General features: G+C 38.8%; 1 protein-coding gene across 4 annotated transcripts in view; it reads right to left on the minus strand.

Annotated features, from left to right (window-relative positions):
* LOC106071799 (uncharacterized) overlaps positions 1 to 22,913 on the minus strand; it is a 46,997-nt gene extending 24,084 nt beyond the window's left edge. Inside the window, exon 1 of one of the 4 annotated variants that reach the window (XM_056041967.1) lies at positions 22,535 to 22,913. The gene's annotated coding sequence lies outside the window, so the exon portion shown is untranslated. Of the gene's footprint in view, positions 1 to 1,109; positions 1,418 to 1,438; positions 1,515 to 22,530 lie in introns of those variants that run through there. The other 3 variants (XM_056041965.1, XM_056041968.1, XM_056041964.1) reach the window with 3 other exon arrangements.
* Positions 22,914 to 23,188: the final 275 nt, after the last annotated feature.

Consider the following 23,188-nt stretch of genomic DNA (forward strand, 5'->3'; position numbering starts at 1 on the left):
AATTCTGGGATGTAAAACTTAATCCAGTAAGGAGGCAAAGCACTCATTTTGTGTGTGTGTGTAAACAACAATACCGAGACATTGACACAGTGAGCGATAGAGAGAGATATACAGAGAGATAGATAGATATAGAGAGAAGCGATTATATATTTTAAAAATATCAATTCCTCTTTATGTTCAGATAATATAGTGAACTAAACATACTGCATTTGTTCTTAAATAAAAAATATAAAGAACTGGCCAGTATGAGGATCGAGCCCCATGAAATTCGAGTTATTAGCACAACGCTCTATCAACTTAGATACCCAGACATATACTATGTGCGAAATTTTAACTTGAAGTAAACCATTACTATTTTTTAACAATTGTTTTGTTTTCTAGTGACTTTTGACCAACTACCAACTTTCACCTTACAATATGTAGATGACAGGACAGACTGACAAGGGAGAGCACTTGTGGTATGCTAATTATTGAAACGAGAAATTAAGGGACTTTATAAGTTACTATAAAAGTTTTCCTGTTAATTTTAAAGTAAAACTATAACCTATACTATCTCGGCATAATCTCGCCCTACTTGTTAAGCTACCGACTAGTTGTTATTAGATTTTGTGCTATTTTCAGAAAATGTAATGGTCATTGGAATGGTCACACGACACCCTGGTTAACAAAAAGTTATTTGCTAATACACTTACACAGGCTGATTGTATATTTTGGTATAGTCAAAATGATAAACTGCTGTCATGGGGCGGGAGAGTACAATAAACTACTAAACTGTCGCCGCAATGAGCCGAAGTTCCAATCCTTCCTGAACTAGGAAACTTTCTAATCTTCATTTGCGAAAGTGCGTTAGAAAGGTTTAAAAAAAACAAAAAACATTATTTAGGCCAAGCCTACTTCAATCTACACCGACAATAGCCAAGCCACAACTGTAATAACAAAATATCGATTAATTTTAAGCCAAGACCTAGATATATAAGCGCAATACAAAAGCATAGAGACCCAGGGAATACGATTCCTTATAGTAGAACTCAATTCTTATATCTAAGTATAGATCTAGTATTGCAAACTAAAAATAGGTCGTGAAACCTATCCTTATCTGAACAATCTACCTGCATCAATATTACATCCTTTACACAGACGAAATAAAACAGGAATCGACACTATGTGCAACTCTCACAATGTTTCGTGCCCAAGAAATAATTTCAGAGAAGAAAAAAAATAATTGCAAGAAAAATAAAACACGGATCTCCGGACACTGGCTAATCCAACACCTGCCACAGGACGTCGGTCAATTGGTCAAATATAAACAAGCACGTGACACGAGGACCTTTGCTGTGACTGGTCATTACAGCAGACATTAATTAATCAAAGAAAGGGAAACGAACTGATGCACAATGTAGTAACACAGTGTTCTAACACAGACGATATCAACACGCACCTTTCCTTGTCAAGTTCCTCGTTTTACCTGAGGTGATATAATAAAGTCTGTATGTGCATGTACTAACAGAAGTGTGTATGTGTGTTGGTTCGGGGGATGCGACAGGCTTTAACGATGTGTCAAATTTTATTTTTTTTAAAAGTGATTCATTGAATACTGAAGGGAGCCCGAGATGGCAGCAGGAGAGAAAAAAAAACACAACCTGTTGTGTGTATGAGGGGTGGGAATGGGAGGACATCGTCACGCTTGAGTACACGTCAACTATTCAACCGGTGTTTGTAGGTAACACTCTACGTCAGCAACTTCAACTTACAGGGGGAGGGGGGGGTCCCTCCCGCCGCTAAGAAAAGGGAAGGGGAAAGCAGCATGTTTGACATGTAACAATGTTACTTTAATACAATTTAAAAAAACAAAAAACAAAATGAAATCAAGTTCAGAGGAACAGAGCCACAAAGTCTTCGTTATTCACCGTGGGACAAATAGCACAGCGTCCATTGCCGTAGATGGTCTGCACACTCTAGTTCGGGCATCACTGGACTAGATGACCATACAGCGACCAGAGAACATTATTTTGATACTAAATGATAAGCAAATATAAGCCCAGTAAACAGGGAGGGGGGGTGCGTATGGTTGTGGCGCTCATCGACACTGCTATTTGGCCGCAGTGCCTCGTGGGATATTCAAAGAAAATACACATCAGAAGTTAAAATATCGGTAAAAAAAACCACTATATTTTTTAAAACGGAAAGTGAGAGAGAGAGAGGGGGGGGGGGGAGGAGGGATAAGAATGGAGGAAGAGAGAAGAGAGAGAGAGAGAGAGATTGTAACGGTTTCAGGTTAAAGTAATCTCTCTTATGGATTGCGTGCTGGCGAATGCATAGAATCAATTACAAGCAAAACATACAAGCATATACAAACGTACACACACAAACACACAGAGAAATATTTTTTTTCTAGGCCACACACTAGTGTGGTATGAATGTGTTATTGACAAAGGTCTGCGTAAGGAGGGTCAGAGATAAGGCTGTTTTATCTTACTACTAAGTCGTGTCTGAAAAGTAAAATGAAAAACTACAGCAACCGCATTGGGTCTCGAACCGAGACCAATCGTTACAGAAGGCCCGAACACTGACCTGCAACGTCCGAACCTGTGAGCAGTTTAGCTCGTTGACATGTCACAGGTCTGTACGATAGAGTTTACTAGTGCAATTATCGACTCATGTTAAAAACAATACATTTACTTAAGTTGATTCGTTGAAAAAAAAAGGTCTTCTCCATTTTGAATAAAAATGAATAAAATCTCATTTAAATGCTCAAATGAATATGTTTACTTTTCAATCGTAATTTTTTATTTTATCTACTGGAAGTCAGTATAACATATTCTAGTGCTATGCACTTAATTTAAGCTTGCACGCTTAGCCTCATTCTGATTCGAGGCCTTACTTATAGCTGATATAGCATTGTACATGGCACAGCATCTTGCGATTCGGACTGGCACCATGATGGCCCCGAGTTCGAACATAACAGGGGATCTCGTTTGTTAGTTTATTTTGTTTTAGATTTTCCTTTCTAAAATGAAAACATCTACGTCATAGACAAAACTTTTAGTTGTTCGACAGGGAATGTCAAAGTTAAATCTCGGGACCAGGTAGACTAGTGCCCGAAGCGAATAGCACACGACCAGCAGATGGACAGAGGGGGGATGGAATTTTAGACAGGAGAGTATGGGGTTTTAGACAGGAGAGTATGGGGTTTTAGACAGGAGAGTATACGATTTTAGGAGAGTATGGGGTTTTAGACAGGAGAGTATACGATTTTAGGAGAGTATGGGGTTTTAGACAGGAGAGTATACGATTTTAGGAGAGTATGGGGTTTTAGACAGGAGAGTATAATACGATTTTAAAGAGAATAAGATTTTAAACAAAGGCGTACTGGATTTTAGACAAGAGAGTATAAGATTTTAGGAGAGTATGGGATTTCAGACAGCTTAGTATGGGGTTTTAGACAGGAGAGTATGGCATTTTTAGACAGAAGAGTATGGGGTTTTAGACAGGAGAGTATGGCATTTTTAGACAGAAGAGTATGGGGTTTTAGACAAGAGAGTGTGGCATTTTTAGACAGAAGAGTATGGGGTTTTAGACAAGAGAGTGTGGCATTTTTAGACAGAAGAGTATGGGGTTTTAGACAAGAGAGTGTGGCATTTTTAGACAGAAGAATATGGGATTTTAGACAGGAGAGTATGGCATTTTTAGACAGAAGAGTATGGGGTTTTAGACAAGAGAGTGTGGCATTTTTAGACAGAAGAATATGGGATTTTAGACAGGAGAGTATGGGAATTTTAGACAGAAGAATATGGGATTTTTTGTAAGGAAAATATGGGATTTTTAGTCAGGAGAATATGGGATTTCCGGACAGGAGAGTATGGGATTATAGCTATGATGTAAAGTTCTTCATGTCTGAACCAATACCTCAAACCTAAAGTCATAAACCATCTATCTTCATCATCTCAAGCATTGAAAGTTTATTGCAAGATTAAAACAGCTGGTTGATTTGTGTGCCTGTCACTAGACTTTGTTTACAAACAATAGCTTCGCACCTAATTAATGTCATGCAGTTAAATGACGTATCCACACACACAAACGCATATAAGTGCACACACGTACTCTTCACCAGATGTGTATACACTATCCAAAACAAAAAGAGTGGCTCACTAAATATAAACAGAAAAAGACCAGGGGAAAAAAAAGAGACTATATCAAAAATCGACATTTTCATTTTTTTTTTTCACAATAATCAAAACCTAAAAATAAACAAAAAGGCAGAATTTAAACTTTAAAAAATAAGCATTTTTTATTTACACCAATACAACATAAGACAATTTAGATAAAAATCATAACCTAATAAGGCTAAATTCATAAGTAATTTAGCAACATAAAAAGTCCTTTTAAAAAAATAAAAGCTTATCTAAAGGGGAAGAACTCCGCCCTTAAAACTATATATAAAAAATACAAGCTATTTCCATTATTCAATATTAAACAAAATAATAATTAATTGATTTATTTTTTTTTTTCATTCATTAAGTATCAACTTGATAGGAGAATGTGTGAAGGAGAAATAGCGTTAACAATTATTTAAGGGGACTAAACACAACAAATTTAGCTACATCTGTAAATACTGAAGTATTAGTTTCCCTTGTTGCTATCCAAAAAAACATATAAAAATAAATAAATAAAAGAATTACCAGTAGTTATTTGTCTTACTTTTTTTTTATTGATTCATGTCTTGTCTATGTCAACGAATAATTGTGAGAATGTTCAGATTGATCTGAGAATGGGTGTGGGAAAAATAACGCGTACACACTTTTTACCAAACAGACAGACAGACACAGTTGATATTAGCTTTGTAAAAAGATTAAATTTGGTTAGCAAGACTCAGTCGGATCTGAATCTAGAAGAGAAAAAAAGTTCAATTTAATAGTAATGGTAAGGTTAGGGTTATGGTTGAAATGGCAACGTTATGTTAAATTTTGCATGGGATAATTTTAGGCTAACAAATAAGATATAGATCTAGTACTGAGCTGAGCAGATCATTCACTTTGTAAATCCACACACACAAATGGATCCCGAGACGCACTGCGTATATCTCATGCCTTGTATTCTAGAGAAACAATGACCACAAAATCTTTAAGGGAGGACAAACAAATAGGGGAAACAACTTGACATTCTAAAGAATGTTTGTTTTAAAAACGACCAGACGTTGAGAGTAGTTTCCCGTGCTGGACAGCCATGCCATCAGAAATATTTGACCTCTTGTCAGTGCATAATGGGATGCATCTATAAATAGATCAAATATTTGGCTCAAGGGAGGGAAACCACCAAAAAAAAAAACACAAAACAATAACAAACAAGATCTAATTAGATTTTACGTAAAAGAAAATGCAAAAATTTATCAAAAACACTACAAACTGCGGTAGTGTATAATAAACACATAGTGTCAGGGGCGTACCGAGTGTCAAAATCGGCTTGGGTATTGCTATCCCATATGGCTCATAAATTGTAGACTAAATCATATGATGGGCAATCCAATTCCCTAACCTGTCCACAAAATTAGCCAATATGCATGACTAAATAAATGCATGACGCGTACGACGTAATCATATTCTTTTTTGAAGTAACGTCTGTATTATATAAGATAAGATAAGAATTATTATGATGTGCTTGGTAATTTATGCATAGCCTTACTATGAATTTAAATACGTCGCTCGGAGGGAGAATGCTATAAAACCTTTAACAATTTAAAAAGAGCCTTGGTGACATCCATGCGGCCCTCATCTTTTAAAATACAGACGTGATTTAAAAAAAAAAAAGAAGATGATTACTGTGGTCCTATCGGCCCATTTGGGTACCGGCCCACTGGGCATTTGTCCCAATGTCCATATAGCCAGTCCGCCCCTGCATAGTATGACCTTTATATCCTTACATATCATCTGCCGTTCTCCCCTATAGATCGCAAAGTCTGAAAGAGGTCCTATACATAATTTACTTTTACGATAAAGTTTTGTTGACAACATGTAGCCATAACGTGTATTTTTATGAGATTCATACTTTAAATCCAAATAACAGATCTATCTAAATATTCATATTGTAATGTTCACTAAATCATAGTGCGGAACAGTGTGGAAACTAAACTAATGAAGCTCAAGAGCTTTAGAATGGCTGCCTGGTGGTGCGGTTTGCGCGCTGGACTGTCGTTTGGATTTATCGATGGTCCCAGGTTCAAACCCTGCCCGCTCCCATCCCCCGTCGTCCTGCGGGAGGTTTGGACTAGGAAGTAAACTATCTTCAACTATGAAGGAACATCCGAAACATGTCAAACATTTTACAAACATTTTACAACAACTTATTAAACGGCTAAATTTCAAGTCTCGTTGAAAAATCAGAAAGCCCTTCAGAGATTTGATGTTTACATGTTTCGGATGTTCTTTCAGAATTGATGATTATTTGATCCTATCCAGGACCTCCCACAGGACTGCGAGGGATAACAGTAGCAAGATCTCGAACCCTGGACCATGGAGACAACAGCCCAGAACGCACACTACACGACAATGCAGCTAATGCTAAAAGTAACTATATTTACTCAGCATAGATAAAATATGGTAGTATCTAGGTCTAGGTTATTAAACGCGTTCTAAAAGGTCAGAATAATGTGCAGATGTTCGTGTTTTGGAACGGAAAATATAGAATACATTTTGGAATCAGTAGCGTTGCAGGTTCCACCAGGCCTGGTAAGTTACTCTGCCTCAAGGCGGGTGGAAACGATCGCTAGAAGAAGCGATTAGGCTAAATGGATAGTAAAACAAGCCTCATGTGGGAGTGTCTAAGCAAGAGCAAGTGAGCTTCCATGACCCTATCAAAATCCAGGCGCCGTTTCTCATGGGACCATTTCATCAATAGCTTGGTAAAATATAGGATAATGGAGGGGTTCCCGGTGTGTTCGGCCTTCGGATACGTATTCTAGTCCGTGAGTCCGGAGTGTCCAACCGATCTGGAAATAGCAGTGTTTAATATGGGCATTGGCTTGGACCCCTTCCAGACAGAACACATTGTTCAATCAGGCCTAGAGTTTCAAGAGATTTAGCTAAATCTAATGACAGCAAAACGGTCCCACCGGGATGTAGCACTGTGTGCCGCAAGCAGCCCTAAGGACACTAAGGGTCGCCAGCTCCTGATTTTTTCCAAGCGGAGGTTTGAATTCCGAGTCGATGTTGAGATGTTGATGACGATTAGATAAAAGTGTATTAAAACCACTACCGCATAGATATGGACTTAATCTGCAAGTTAAATCCGAGATCTCAATGGACCTCATTCCCCAATCGTAAACAAACAACATTTAGCCACGTGATAATATTGATAAAACAATTTTAAAAAAAACATATCACGTGACAGCCTTTATGGATTAAATATTTTGTATAGAAGATGTAGAGAATCACGTGGCTAAATGTTGTTGGTTTACGATTGGTGACTGAGGTCCATTATAGTTTCTTTGGTAAAGGATTGTTAACCGTTAGACCACCAGACAAACTGGAATAGCATAAAGTTGTACATGTTGAATCAGTTGAAAGACCCCGAGCGTTGCGTAGGGGCGATAGTTCAATCTGACGAACGGTGTCTCTGCTGGGTGTTTGGTTACGGTTGGTTGAACTCAACCCTCATCACTTGCAGACATCACACAAACACACATACAAACACATAACACACTCACACATAAGACACATTTACATGATGACACTAGCATAAATATATTTTTAAGAAATCACAGACGCATTTAAATACATGACTTGTTTGGGTGTGTACAATATATTCATGAATAGATAGTCGACAATCTACGCATCATTTTTGCATGTCAAAGGTAAAATACTTCCCAAACGTTGGAAGGGGGGGGGGCGTGTCATTATCTTGTGCTTTAAAGAATAGTTCCAATTCGTTACACATATCGTTATTCTAGATTCTTTTCACCTCAGAATCCTGGGGACACAATCTGGCGCACACCCCCAAGATGTATTTCTCATGCAGACAAACAAACAAACAGACACCCCATTAAATCTTCCATTTTCTTCACAACACTTAAAAGGTGAATGTTAAAGATCTATGTACCTTATTCTGTTTGTCCCCCCAAAGCGACACATTTACTTATTGACACATTCGCAATAATCTCCACAGAGACGCTCTACAACAGCTGGTGTGATTAGCCTATAGTTGAGTTTGCGGTCTTAACCTGTCTAGATATCGACTGTCTGAAATGGTTCATAAGTGTACGTAGAGTCCAGGACACGACACAGCTCTATTTTACCCCATTGGATACAGAAAATTTCTGTGATGGCTGTCTGGCCGTGTGGTATGCTTTGTGGAATATTATCCCAATAACCAGGAGTTCGAACCCTGACCATCTCGTTCCGACATGCAAGACGTTTCGAAAAGGACGTAATAATTTATTTTTTTCTATTTCTGATGGAAAGCCCGAAACTTATTAATCAAAACAAAACAAAGTTTCATGTTATCGTGCAATCCACACCCGAGTTATGAGCTTCATTGGGCCTCCGTGCTTGGACAAGATCCTCCTGAACCAAAGCTTCCGTAAGAGAGTTAAATATAGACCCAGGATCTTGGGAGACCTTAGAGCAAACGTCAGCGCATCATAGCGCCGCACTGCAAGACTCACACAAGAGAGAGAAGACAGGAAAAAGCCGCGTCAGAAGAAAATCCACAAGACAAATAGCAACTGCAGTTCACAAAGACTCCAGCTGCAATAAAATCTTCAGTGAGAAGCCGAACATTCCGGGCTCAGATAGGCTTCACAAACCTATTGACCTTACATTATATAGAGTAGACGAGGTAAAGGTCATCTATTTCTGTGGCCCAAGGTTAACGAGAGTGTCATGTGGCCAACACAACTATTAATCGCCTTTACTTTTACCAAGCTAATGTCAGACACCCATTAGAGCTGGGCAAACTCGACGCCCTAAATAAAAAAAGCCCATTCTTCATCAGGACTCGAACACGGGATAACCGGTTTGGAAGCCTCGCCCTTTAACACTAAGCCACCACGGAGACCTACTGTTACACTTTAGTTTAGTGTTGAAAATGATGACACTAGTTCCAACCGTTTGACGGGGATCTGACGTTTTGATTCTGTTCATAAGATTCTCTTCTCTATAAAAACTCGGAAACAGAGAGTATTCTATTTTTCGATCCCTCGCCTACAACGATTGTTGGCCACATTGGTACGATGGCTGGGACGCTTTCGCGAGCTTCATACGCCCCTTGACAAAACGCTAACTCCACGCTACACCAATGATTTACCAGTTATTATTATTATAACTTTTATATAGCGCTACTTTCATGCTCAGAGCGCTTTAGGTCCAATCTCATTTGTGGACCGGTTGGGGGGGGGGGGGGTATCTAGGAGTTGGTTTTCCGTGCTGCCATTAGGCGCTCAGTAAACACAACTCTGCCCGAGTCGGGTGTCGAACCTCGAGCCCCCTTCCAGGTAGCCAAGCCAAGTTCAAGCGCACTTAGCCTCTCGACCACGCTTCCCACTGAAGCAGTTACAATTGTATAAAGAAATTTTGGTTTATAAGAAATTTCAGTTGAGATTACAGAAACCAGGCCTTTAATTACATTGATGTGCGATTGGTGGCGAGGCACGGTTCCCGTAGGCCCGGGTTCAAAACATTCCAGCAAACCTTTTTTATTCCCTTTATATTTTCTTTTAAGGGCTTTTAAACCTAGACTTAAATGGGCCTGGGTGAAATGAACCTTTTCGCGCCATGGCTGCTATCCGTGTACAATGTGCTGTGTAATGCGTGTCTTGAAATTTAAACTTTTGTACGATTAAGTTTCCTTTAGTTAAAAGGCACAGTGGTTTCCCTGTAGTTTAAAAGCCTTGTATCTTCCCTTTAGTTTATAGACCCAAATAAGGGCACAGAGAAACAGCGTTGTGCTGTTGGAAAAAAACAAACAAACAAACAAATCTGATCAGCTTAAACAAGGCAGACAAAGAACAACTGAACTCTTAAGTCTGATTATCACTTTAAAATTGGCCGAGGCCTAAATCAATACAGCAGAAACCATTTATATACATGTAATGTAATGAGGCTCCCCCCCCCACCCCCATTTTTCCACTTTCATGTTAAATTTGTGTCTGTTTACCTTCGGCGTGTGTAGGTGTGCGCGCGTGTTTGTTGCGTTAAGACGTGAGCGTTATTTTCTATTCATTAGTTATCTGATAGGATTGAGCCAGTCTATCATTTCACAGCGGTCACTGGATTTAGTGCAGCTGAGAGCTTTTGTGGAAGGCGATAAATTGGAATGTTTACGCGACGTTTTAAGTTAGTTTTAACCTAATTGGATACGAAATCGACCTGGAAACTCTGAAACATATATCGAATACGCGCAAAAACAAAAGCAAATAAAATACTCAGAAAGACACAAAGATAAAGGCACATTCCTCGTTCCATATGCTAGCACAATTTGTTTGAATGCTCCTTCTTCCCTAATGCTATTAGAGCATGGAATGGGTTGCATTAGTCAGTCATTGATGAACAAGCAAGACTAGATTGACCTAGGACGTAATCATCTTCTTTTTTAAAATAACGTCTGTACTTTATACGCTGCGATAATTGTTTATTTTCTATGTCACAATAACACACACAAATGCAAAATAAAATAAAATATTTAATAAGGAAAAGTAAATTCTGCTAAGAGTTTATCATTTTTAATATACCTACATCAACAAAAATACATCCATAAACATACATAACAAAATTCGACAATATGTCCCTCAGAGAGCCTTGCCCTCAATGGACTTCTAGTGGTGTCACATTTCTCCCTCAAAAGCTTCGGTCTGCGGGCTTTTTCAATGCACGGACCAAAGGTTTGGAACTCACTCCCTATTGATCTCAGACAGACAACATGCTTCATTACATTCAAGAACTTTAAGACCTATCTGTTCAAAACGTTTTTTAGATTAGTTTGTCATTTTAGCTCTCGTGTTTATGTTTGTTATTTTATCAAAGCGCATTGAGTCTACATTTTGTTTGTTAATAGCGCTCTATAAATTAAATTATTATTTTTATTATTAACGCACGTTCTCAAGTTGAATGCACCAATAAGAAACAGGGCCGGCTTTCACTTCATATCATGCCCGATTTTAACAGTTTCCGAAAAGACGTCGTAGTGCTCTGTCTGAAATATTTGATATAACAATGGTGTGACCAATCAGTTAAAAATACAGAAAGATAGGAATTATTCCTTACTCTGTGTTTATTATTGATATTAAAAAAAGTGGGTATATTCAATAGATCTGGTTTTGGAAAATCGAATTCTGTGAAGACTCACGGGCAGGTCGAGTAATTGGGAATTTCGAATATCTATTTATAGCTTCGTGTTGGAGGAATTAACAGAGACAGATGAGTCAAGACATTAAGTGATTGCGAAATGCCGCCCTTCTTCTCCCTCCGCTTAAGTACACACATCAAAATAGAAGAACAATCAAATTATCGCATCCAAAAAAAAAAAAGAAAAGAAATATGTAGATGAAAAACAAAACCAAACAGTAAAGGATAACAATAAGTTACAGGAATGCTGCCTTATCAGGCTGTAAAGAGGACCGATAGAGTGATTGAGTATAATAGGGACGATCTTCCAGGAGAATTATTAAGGGTTGGAGTTCGAATCCGAGTCTAAAAGCTGAGTGGTTGCTCATTATGTAAATGCAAGAAATAATTAAAGTTCAGGCTTATGTCTAAATTAATTGGACCACACTTTCCTGTGAGACATTTTCCATTATCCTATAATCGTCTTCTACATTGTAAATGTGCTCAACATATAATCCATTCAAGAAGTAACATATTCACGTTGACTGTCGACGCCGACTTAAAAAAACATGAGGCCTGATATATTTATTATTTTTGCTGAAAAAAAAATTCATGTGTAATCATTGTTTTGTAATCATTGACAGTTAATCATCGGCTATTATGCCTAATGTTGAAATAGATTTGAGACTGTCAATTTAAAAAAAAAAAGCCTTTGTGCTCAATTTAAAAAAATTAGAAATTACTGAATAGTCAATTGTACTTTTGTTCAAATTTACACTCTCGTAAGATTAAAAATAATGCCATTCTCCAGTCACTAATTTAAATTTTTAATTATATTGCATTATTTCATTTATACGACTTCTAAACCATCCCCCCCCTATATTTTTTTAGTACGCATAATTTATTTAAAATAAAATAGAAAAGTAGGATTTTTTTTTTCGACTGCTTAACCTATCCAAACAGGATACGCCCATGATTTTGTCATTTACATATGACATGCGCTGACGACGTAAAGCACTGCTGACCCTTATCTATGGCAGTGAAACAGGACATTAATCTTTATGATCCCTTCTCTCCCCCCCCTCCCCACAAATATGTCCATGATTATTGTCTTGTTGGCCTCCTTCAGTCGTAGAGTGACTATGGTTCATCTCGTACACTTCATCATGTGCCTGTGGAGCCCTATTTTGGAGAGACACTCCCGTCCACAAATATCGCAGGGGTGGCTTTCGCTTTGGTGGTAGAGGAGCTGGCTATTTTTCGCACGGTTCGCTTTTCTCCCAGAGAGCCATATATATCTAGTGTCCCTTTTATAAATTTTATAAAAAGTTAAGTACCCATTTCAGACCTAGCGACCTATAGGACAGATGATGTAAAGGTCAGCTGTTTCTATGGCCGACGGTTATATATATATATATATATATATATATATATATATATATATATATATATATATATATATATATATATATATATATATATATATATATATATATATTTCTAATGACGCCATTAAGTTTTCTAATTTGCGTTATCTCTAGGCGTCTTTACGAGTCACGTCATTGATGTGTTTGTGTGCGTGTAGAGTGAGTGGGTGAAAAGTGAAGCGTTAGTCAATAGTTAAACAGTGACCACAAAACAATAACAAGATAATGTATAGTAATGGCTAATAGTATTTATTTTTTTAAATATCCATAATAACATGGTCGTCAACTACAGCACGCTGACCTACTATATCTTATGTTTACTTAGTTAACCTTTCTGCCCTCTTTGTTTACCGACTGCTACGACCCAAACCTAGTGACGGATTTACAATAGCCTAATCCCTTAAAAAGGGGAGGGGGGCGGTTTACCCTCGATGCTGGTCCAGTAAATCGTGTGGTATGACCAGTTCATCCCATGTATTCTGTCCCTCCTCAGACTCCCATGTCTGTTCCGTGCCACAGGTCCATTCCAACGTGTCATAGAGGGCTGTCAAAGCCACGGTCTCTGTTGGTCAGCAGTCTCGACAGTAAAAAAAAAAAAAAATTACGAAAAAAAGCAGGGGAGGTAAAAACGTTAGTTAGAAACACAGAAATTTGAGTGAAAAGAAGTAAATAAGAGAGAGGGGAAGAATAAGAGTTTCATTTTAATTAACTAATATAATAAACAATGTAATATGTTTATAAATAAACTTTATTTTATACGTATAGACAGTTTATGTTTATTGATAAAATTTACTTTATGGCTATAGTAAACTATAAGGCAGTATTCTTAATGGAAATCATTCAACAATCGTAAATCATCAATATGAATCAAAACATCACCACTTATTATATTTCTCATGAACAACTAAAGACCTAATTCTAACTAACAATGGATATCACGTGATATTATTTTTCGTTTTTTTTTTAAATGGTTATCACTTGACAGTTCGTTTTGGTGAATGAGGTCCATTAACTATACCTGCGTTTTCATCTACCAAATCGCAACATTCCCAATGCACAGAGACATGCATTTCATGCTTACAAATAAACTGACATATTTTATAGATAAAATGACAATAATTTATTTAACTCTATTACATCCGTTTATAACGTCAGGGGTAACACTATAAATAACAAGAGACAGACAAAATAAAAAGAGAATGCTTGACAAAGGAAACGTTGTGATCAAAGAGAAACTAGTAGAGTATCGATTTACAAGTATATTATTAAGTCACATGTTTATCTAGAGCAGCGGTTCTCCACCTTTTAAACTCGGTGACCCCCTTTTTACAATCCCCCACTCTGCCTCGACCCCGCCTCCCACACACATATACAACAATAGAAGAATAGACAAATAACAATCCATATTTTCAATGGTCTTAGGCGACCCCTGGCAAATCGTCAATCGACCCCCAAGTGGGTCGCGACCCACAGGTTGAAAACCCCTGTTCTAGAGTATCGATAGACAACTATATTTTATTAAGGGACGAAGTCAACGAATTCTATATACATTCTTCGTTTCTTAGTAGCATTCTTACAAAGCTTCTATCAACTCACTCTTGACTGAAGTGGTGCTATGAGCTGAATTAGTCCCTTTTATAAGTCGCCGCTTTAAATGCTTTAAAAAAACGATTACGTAAAACAAATCCCCCAGATAGTCCGCTCCTTTTCCCAACTATTTCAGATAAATGATAAGATCATAGCGTATTGAGAAAGCTAAATGCATGAAATAGCACTAAACAAAAACAATTGGTAAAAATATTATTAATCGCACAGATTTATTGTTGTTGGTCTAGATCTATTACAAACTTAATTACATGATGTTTCAAGCTAATTGTTGTATCACTTCGTATCAGCTTTGTTTTGTTTTTTTTAAAGTACGTTTTTTTTGTTTAAATTTAATTGAAATGGTAGAGAGCTTGTTTAAAGATTGCTGCCTGGCTGTGGGGTATGCGCACTGGACTGTCGTTTGACTGTCCCAAGTTTGAGCCCTGTATACCGCCCATCAATTATGACTTCCCATGGATTAGAGCAGTGATGCCCAAAATATGGCCAGCAGGTCGAATTAGGTTGGGCATTACTGGATTAGAGCTTTCCTTCAGGTTTATTACAGTTCATTACACTGCGAAATAAAAGCACAGAAACAGTGGCCGACTACCCCAGACTCGTTTATAATCACTGCGAAACACTATCATCAGCATATCTACAGTGGACACTGAAAACATTCGTAATCTTAACTAAACCCTGTTCACACAGGACATTGTCAACACATGGACGCGCCTTAAGTTTGCTATCTTTTGTTTTCTTTCATTGATGTCACTTCGGGAGCAAACTAACGAAATCTACTGAGTGGTCAGTTTGTCCGGCAGACACTTGATAAAGTCCTTCATGTTCTTCATGTCCCAGCTACCACAGCGGCGTCAAGTTTTATCTATTTACCATATTTGCTCTATCTACGTGTTCAAGTTGGTAATGTTTTTAACATTTTAGTTTGGTGTAGAGATTAACACAAGCGGAGGAGACTCACAATGGAAGTCACAGCCTTCAAGGTAAAAGCTACACAACGATTTTTATCCACAAGATTAGAGAGTTCAAAGTCGTCCGAAGAGGTTTCTTCCTAATGACGTCATTGAGTTTTTTTTTCTCTATTTCTCTGTTACGTCATATGTAAATCTCTGCGAGCCACATCATTGACAAATGAGTAGTGGAAATACAAGAGGCTCAAAGAATAATTAACAATCCCATTAATTTAAAAAATAGTATGCGTGGGTGCGGGTACCTATCATCATAGAAGGCCTGAACACTGGACTGCAACGTCACAACCTATGGGCAGTGGAGACCAAAAGCTAGTTGCCACGTCACAGGTCTATACGACGTGGCTACTAGCTAATGGTCTCCACTGCCCACAGGTTGCGACGTCGGAGGTAAAGTGTCGAGGACTACTATAATGATTTGTCTCGATCTACACCATGTTGCCTCAAAGAATCTCCAATATATATATCCGACAAGCAGTTTCTATTCGTAAGTTAAAGAAATCCTTTTTTTTTTTTTTTTACCTTAATGAACAATGGGTAGGCCTAATCTTATTTTTTAAAACTTCAGGTCTTTCTGTAGTGTATAATTATTCAAGGGTTGGACTTGGATTATAAGATTAAGGATGAGTGCTGCATTTTAAGTCACGTGACTACACAGACCCAGTTGGCCTTCCTGTTCACTGTAAAGAATCTGATTATCGTACTGCCCAGTCTACTTAAGCCAATTCTCGCACTGCCAGATCTGACCTAGACCAATCGTTATAGAAGGCCTGAACACTTGACCTGCCACGTCACGACCTGTGGGCAGTTTAGACCAATCGTTATAGAAGGCCTGAACACTTGACCTGCAACGTCACGACCTGTGGGCAGTTTAGACCAATCGTTATAGAAGGCCTGAACACTTGACCTGCAACGTCACGACCTGAAGTTTAGACGTCACAGGTCTGTAAGACGTGGCAACATGCTATTGGTCTAAACTGCCCACATGTTGTGACGTTGCAGGTCAATGTTGAGGCCTTTTATAACGAATGGTTTCGATCTGACGCGTCAAAATAAGGGTCTACTTACTGACTTGATTTTTTTAAGAGCTTATATGGTACAAAGCCACACTATCTGACCGAAATCAACTGACCATTGTCCATCCCTCGCACGCTTTCTTTCACGATAACAATAAGGTACCGGACAAAACATCGTCTTGAAGATTAATCTGCGCCAGTTTCCAGGACACCAGCCACCCAACAGATTCTATTTATTACAGTCACCCTGGTCATTTCGGACCGCGTCTGAATAGAGTTCCAGGGGAGCGAATCATTGGGTGTAACAAGCAAAAAAAAAAGGGGAGACAATGTATATATATCACTGCACCAGACGAACAGTAAGTTTGTAATAATGGCGATGTAACACCGGGTACAGCTCTGCATGAAATCGGTCAGACTTTTCCTATTGTGCTGAATTTTAATACCAATTTATTTGCAGTAAGAACGTAACAGAAAGTTACAGAATACTATGGAGGTGCCAGATTTCAAACAGGTTATTTTTTGTACAGTAGTATAGTACAAACAGGTTAGGTTATATACAATAGTATAGTACAAACAGGTTAGGTTATATACAATAGTATAATATAAAAATAGAATAGTAATAGGAAACTATTCACATTTACAGAAGTGATGAAACTAAAGGCGTATATGTTATTTATTTTCAGGGATGGTTTTGGAACTCATCTGTTTATGCCCATAGAATTTTGATTTATTAATAAAAGAAAAAAAAGTCACCTAATTTCCCGCCCCCCTTACAACAGACATTATAACAGGCATTACATTAAAAAACAACAACTTACAAATGACTTTAATATACATCTTACAGTAGACCTTACAACAGACTTTACAACAGTCCTTACAACAGATTTCACAACAGTCCTTACAGCAGACTTTACAAAAGACATTACAAAAAAAAAAAAAAAAAAAAAAACAACTTACAACAGAACTAACAGCAGATTTTATAACAGACCTTACAACAGACTTTACAAATTTACAACAAACGTTACAAGAGATCTTACTTACAAGACAAATTGTAACATTCTTTAGTTGCTCTTTGCATTTAAGCCAACAAAAGAGACTTACAACCAATTGGTATACATCATGTCACTAAAACTCTAAGCCACAAGTTTCAATGTTAGTACCTACTCTGTGAAGGAACTAATTATCAATCTTTTACAACTAGAATCGATACCGTCCTGGTCGATTGAGGACATTCATATCGTGACCACCCATTAACCGCTCGCTAGTAATCGAAGTATTGAGGAAGGAGAGATAGCATTACTTGTTTTAGAGCATGTCATTATGTGCATTACTAACAGTAGAACATGATGGCGAGTCAACAAAACAGGAAAACAAAATGGAGATACAATCAATGCCAAGGACTTCTCTAATGAGACAATCGGATGGATGGAAGAACAATGATTAAGTTGGCGAGGGGGGGGGGGGCGGGGTAGAAGTAATTCGAACTGCCTAATCGATGTTGACTACATCAGCAATATAACCTGGTATTGGCCTGGGGTTTGGCCGGGAGCTGACTGAGAGGGGCAGGGGAATGTTTAAGACTTGATTGGCGCTGTGGCTGAGTGGCGAGGAGCAGTGTCCTACGACAGCAGTGGCGGGGATTTAGGGTGCTTGTCAGGCGGGGAATAAAAAGAGGGCGCCGGAAATAGAAGAAAACAATGTATTTTAATGACAATAATCCAGCCTACAGTGTGCACCTTATCAAAACAAATGCAGCAGCATGGGGCATTAATGTCACCTGAAAAGTAAAACAAGAAAGAAGGAGCCTCTCGATATACCATCTGAGGATTTGTTTCCGCCTCTGATAGAAAGAAAAAGAAGAGATACAGAAAGATGGATAAAGAAGGTGTATGCTGTGTGTTGTGTGTGTGTGTGTTTCTATGGTGATGGAAAAAGGTTAACGATTGGTTGGTGGCTATGTAGTGTGACTGATGCAAGATAAGTGGCATTGTCGTCAGCTGTCTTGTGTAGGACAGACGACAGCCGAACTCCAAACTAAAAAGACGTGTTTTTGTAGTGAGTTAGATTGTATTCAAAATACCGTTTTATATTATTATTTAAGTCTACTAGATTTATTTCAAGTTGATTTTTTGTTGATATTGTAACAAATGTTATAATTAGTATTGTTCACAAAAGAGGTTATTCGATTGACTTCAAGCTTTACAAGTTAAAATATAATACGACTACAGCGGTTTAGTTGTCTCCCAGCAGTTTGGTGCTACAAGTCAACGGCCGTCAGCAACACAGAGGAGAAAGATACAGAGACTGGGAGGAGAGAGGAAGAGAGAGAGAGAGAGAGAGAGAGAAAAGAAAGAGGATATAAACACACAGTGAGACAGAGTAAAATAAAAAGAAAAAGACGAGAGTCAGAGAGAGAGAGGGGGGAGAGAAAGAGATACAAAGAACGAGACATGGAGAGAATAAGAAGGGGATTGAGGAACAGACAGACAGACAGACAAACAGACAGATAGACAGAGAGAGAGACAGACAGACAGACTGACAGACAGACACAGAGAGAGAGATACAAAGAACGAGACATGGAGAGAATAAGAAGGGGATTGAGGAACAGACAGACAGACAGACAGACAAACAGATAGACAGAGAGAGAGACAGACAGACAGACAAACAGATAGACAGAGAGAGAGACAGACAGACAGAGAGAGAGAGACAGACAGACAGACAAACAGACAGAGAGAGAGACAGACAGACAAACAGACAGAGAGAGAGACAGACAGAGAGACAGACAGACAGACTGACAGACAGAGAGAGAGAGAGAGAGAAAGAGAGAGAAAGTTAGATTTGTATAGCTGGGTGAGACGGGTACTTCATTATCAGGGAGTCGATGGAGACACAATGAGACCATGTCACCGAGTCATTAGAGCTGGGATCAATATTAAGTAACAAGTGCGAACAAAAAAAAAAACCCAAGGAGGAGATGGGGGTGAGCACTTGTTCTAATTGATTGGTCAGGACGAGTAAAAAAAAAACCCAGAACGCAGGGTATCAGATGTATGGAGGTGTGAGTAGGAGTTGATGAAAGTGCTCACCATTGCCTTTCAAACATGCTCTGATGAAAAAATAAAATACAATGTCAACTCGTTGAAATAAGTTAATGCTTAGAAGTGGCTTAACAAAGACCACACCATGTCCAACAAATTATTCTTCCTTAACTTCAAATCATTCTTTCTCTTGTACTTAGGTTAATGACAATAAAAAGGAAAAATTTCACCTTTCAGACGATGCGGCCTATAGGGCAGATGATGCTTAGGTCATCTGTTTCTTTGACCAATCGTTAACGAGCAGGATGTCATGTGGCCAGCACAAAGACGAATCGCCTTTACTTTCCCTAACTAAAGCCATGTAGAATTGAGTGGACTCCGGGGTACCCTAAAAATACCGAAGTTCAAAATTCGAGTCTTCATCGAGATTCGAACCCAGGCTGGAAGCCAAGCGCTTAACCACTTAGCAACTGCACACCCTTATAATAAAGTCGATTAAGGCTATTTCGGTGCCCAAAACAAAACAAAAAAGGTGGGGGGGGGATGTTTTTTCTTATAAAGCTGCTGTGCACGAAGATATATTTTTTTTTTTTGGCATCTGGGGGGGGGGGGTGAAGGGGCACACACATACCCCAAATATTTATTTCGGTGGTCCTGCAACTGAAGGAAATTGCTCGGAACATAGTCCGATGGCGAAGTACTGTTGCGGACCTATGCTACACAGGAAGTCACTAGCACTAAGTCAAGTCAATTAACTCCCATATACAATGATCGCTGCCATTGCATTCAAATACGAATTTTTCAACGAAAGCACCCACATCTTGTAGACTTGAATTATTAGCAAGATGTATTTGTCAACACCGGAATATTTACATTTAATTTATGCTGGCACAGTGCAAGGCCAGAGCGGACCAAAATTGATGGGTGCGTTGAGTCTCGAGTGACACCAGGTATATGCCAAAATGTGACAGATGATGACATGTTGCGCCGACAGACGGACAGACAAACAAACATGAAGAAGCATACTATTTTATTACACATCATCAGTGCAGTAGCCGTTTAAGCAGTGGGCGAGTGTCATATCAGAGCGCGGGGATTGAAACAACTGCTCAACTGCCACCCACTAAGGCGCATGTGTTATGTAGATGTGGAGATTGGAGAGTCCCTATTAACCCTTTCTCTCCTAACTGACGATAACAACGTTGATTCCACCAGAATGTGATAAATAATTACGGAGAGAAAGAGTTAAACTAGATTTTCGGGACGAACAGAAAGTTTGACCGTTTCTTTAAAGTGACAGCATGATACACAATAAACAAATTAAAATAGATGAACGAACAGAAAGACGAAACGAAAGACAGAATACAATAAAGAGACAGGGATAGGGAATGAGTATAAAAAAAAACAGACAGACAAATAAAGAGAAATGGACAGAGGGCATAAAAGAATTGACGGGCCTGGCATTGAAACAGGTTCTAACTAAGGCAAAAGACAGGGAGGAATATATTTATAGCATTTATGTAGCGCTACTTTCATGCTTATAGCATGCTCAGAGCGCTTTGGTCCAATCTTATTTGTGGACCAGTGTGTGTGTATCTAGGAGTTGGTTTTCCGTGCTGCCTTTAGCCGCTAAGTAAACACAACTCTGCTCGAGTCGGGTGTCGAACCTCGAGCCCCCTTCTAGGTAGCCAAGCCAAGCCAAGTTCAAGCGCACTTAGCCTCTCGACCACTCTCGAATGGAGAAAGACGGTCGGCGAATCTTGCATGGTGCCCCAACGGTCCAACAGACTAAGGGATAGGTGAAGGTAAAAAGGACAGAGAAGAAGAAAATATAGGAGAGAAATAGAGAGTAGGAAAGAGGGTGAGGGTGGGGGTAGGGAGATAAGAAGAGACAAGAGAGAAAGAGAGGAACAGAATGAGAGAGAAGCAAGACTTAAAGAGTTACTGTCAATAAATACATTCTCATAGAGTACAGCTACGAAATCTCATCAATCATTTCATCAGTGGCGTAGCTTGGGGGAGTAGTTTGGGAGAATTTGAAAATCCCCCCGGAAGTGTTTTTTTTACATCAAATATTAAATATTACGCAAAATGCAGAGGACCCCAAAGAGGTCAAGCCCCCCCTCCCCCCCCGGGCTCCCAGATGTTGGCAAAATTCCTAGCTACGACCCTGCATATCATCAGTGCGCAGGGAAAGTTAAGAAAGTTTACATAAGTTGAACCCTGGCCAAATTTGACAAAAAAGAAAAAGATGCAAAAATTAATGTAAAGATCATGTTCTCAAACATCTTTACAGCACCCCTGGGCTGGGCTGGGCTGGAGGGGGGTATTTTTCGGTCGTCCAATTACTGCATCACGTCTGCATTTTGTAAACAGTGGGCCTACCGCTATGCCCCCGTTCCCGAAGATGGTTGGTCACTGAAGAAAAGTCGGTCGTGTCACACGGTTAATAGCCGTCACGTGGTATACATTAAGTCCGATATATCGAGCAGTCATTAGCGTCAGCAACAGATGTATTCTATAACAATAGAACACGTCACAACTACAATAACCCCAGATTCTGTACAAAGATGAAGTGGCAATGTCCTTAAAAACTAAAGAAGACAAAAGATGAAGTTACCATGTTCTTAAAAAAAGATTAAAAAGATGAAGTTAGCATGTCTTTAAAAACTTAAAAGGACAAAAGTTTAAGTTTTCATGTCCTACTAAAGGAGACTGAAGTTACCATGTCCTTAAAACTTAAAGAAGACAAACGCTGAAGTTACCATGTCCTTAAAACCTAAAGAAGACAAACGCTGAAGTTACCATGTTCTTAAAACCTAAAGAAGACAAACGCTGAAGTTACCATGTTCTTAAAACCTAAAGAAGACAAACGCTGAAGTTACCATGTTCTTAAAACCTAAAGAAGACAAAAGTTGAAGTTACCATGTTCTTAAAACCTAAAGAAGACAGCGCTGAAGTTACCATGTCCTTAAAACCTAAAGAAGACAAACGCTGAAGTTACCATGTCCTTAAAACCTAAAGAAGACAAAAGCTGAAGTTACCATGTCCTTACAAAATAAGGAATAAGAAAGAAGTTACCATGTCCTTTAAAAACAAGAGCAGATCATGTACAAAGATGTCATTATTTCTTTAAGACATAAAATGAAACCCATTATTACCTACAATAGTTCGTCACCAGCAATAGTTAACACTTTCCACCCTTCATCGGTGTTTTCCGTTTAGTCTAATGATATTACTCACTCCAAGAAAACGCAACTTTGTTAAATGTTTGTAACTTCTTTCGGTCATTATCTCCCTTCAAACAGAACACACGAGATTTCTCCTCTTTGAGCACCCAATCCTTGAGGGCACTTAATGACTTCAGAAAAATATATCCAAACACATCTTAGAAGCAACACACGGTATGTATACACACCAATCTATGTGGATGTACATAAACATAGAGACACATTGAACAGAGGACCCATAGTCCTCCACCAGCGTTATGGTATTTCAGATAAATGTCGAAGCGGACAAGCAACCAGTAGGACGACCTTTTTTTTTTCTCTCCCTCTCTCTCTCTCTCTCCCTTATTTAGAAATGAAACTTATTGAAAGATAAGGGAGAGAACTGTAAGAACGTGATGCGAACTAGATCTAGCTCGTGGGCTTAGCTGGTGTCTGTCTTCTCTCCCCTTGTGTGTGCCCCCTATATTGAACCTATGTTAGGGGGACTAAGGGGGATTTTAAAGTAGGGGGGGGGAGGAAGATTAAGACAAGATGCTTGGGTAAAGGAGGAGGAGGGGGGGGGGAAGCTGTTGGGTTCGCAATGAACAAA

Source organism: Biomphalaria glabrata, chromosome 9, assembly GCF_947242115.1.
Source record: "Biomphalaria glabrata chromosome 9, xgBioGlab47.1, whole genome shotgun sequence".
In the NCBI taxonomy this organism is placed as follows: Eukaryota; Metazoa; Mollusca; class Gastropoda; family Planorbidae; genus Biomphalaria; species Biomphalaria glabrata.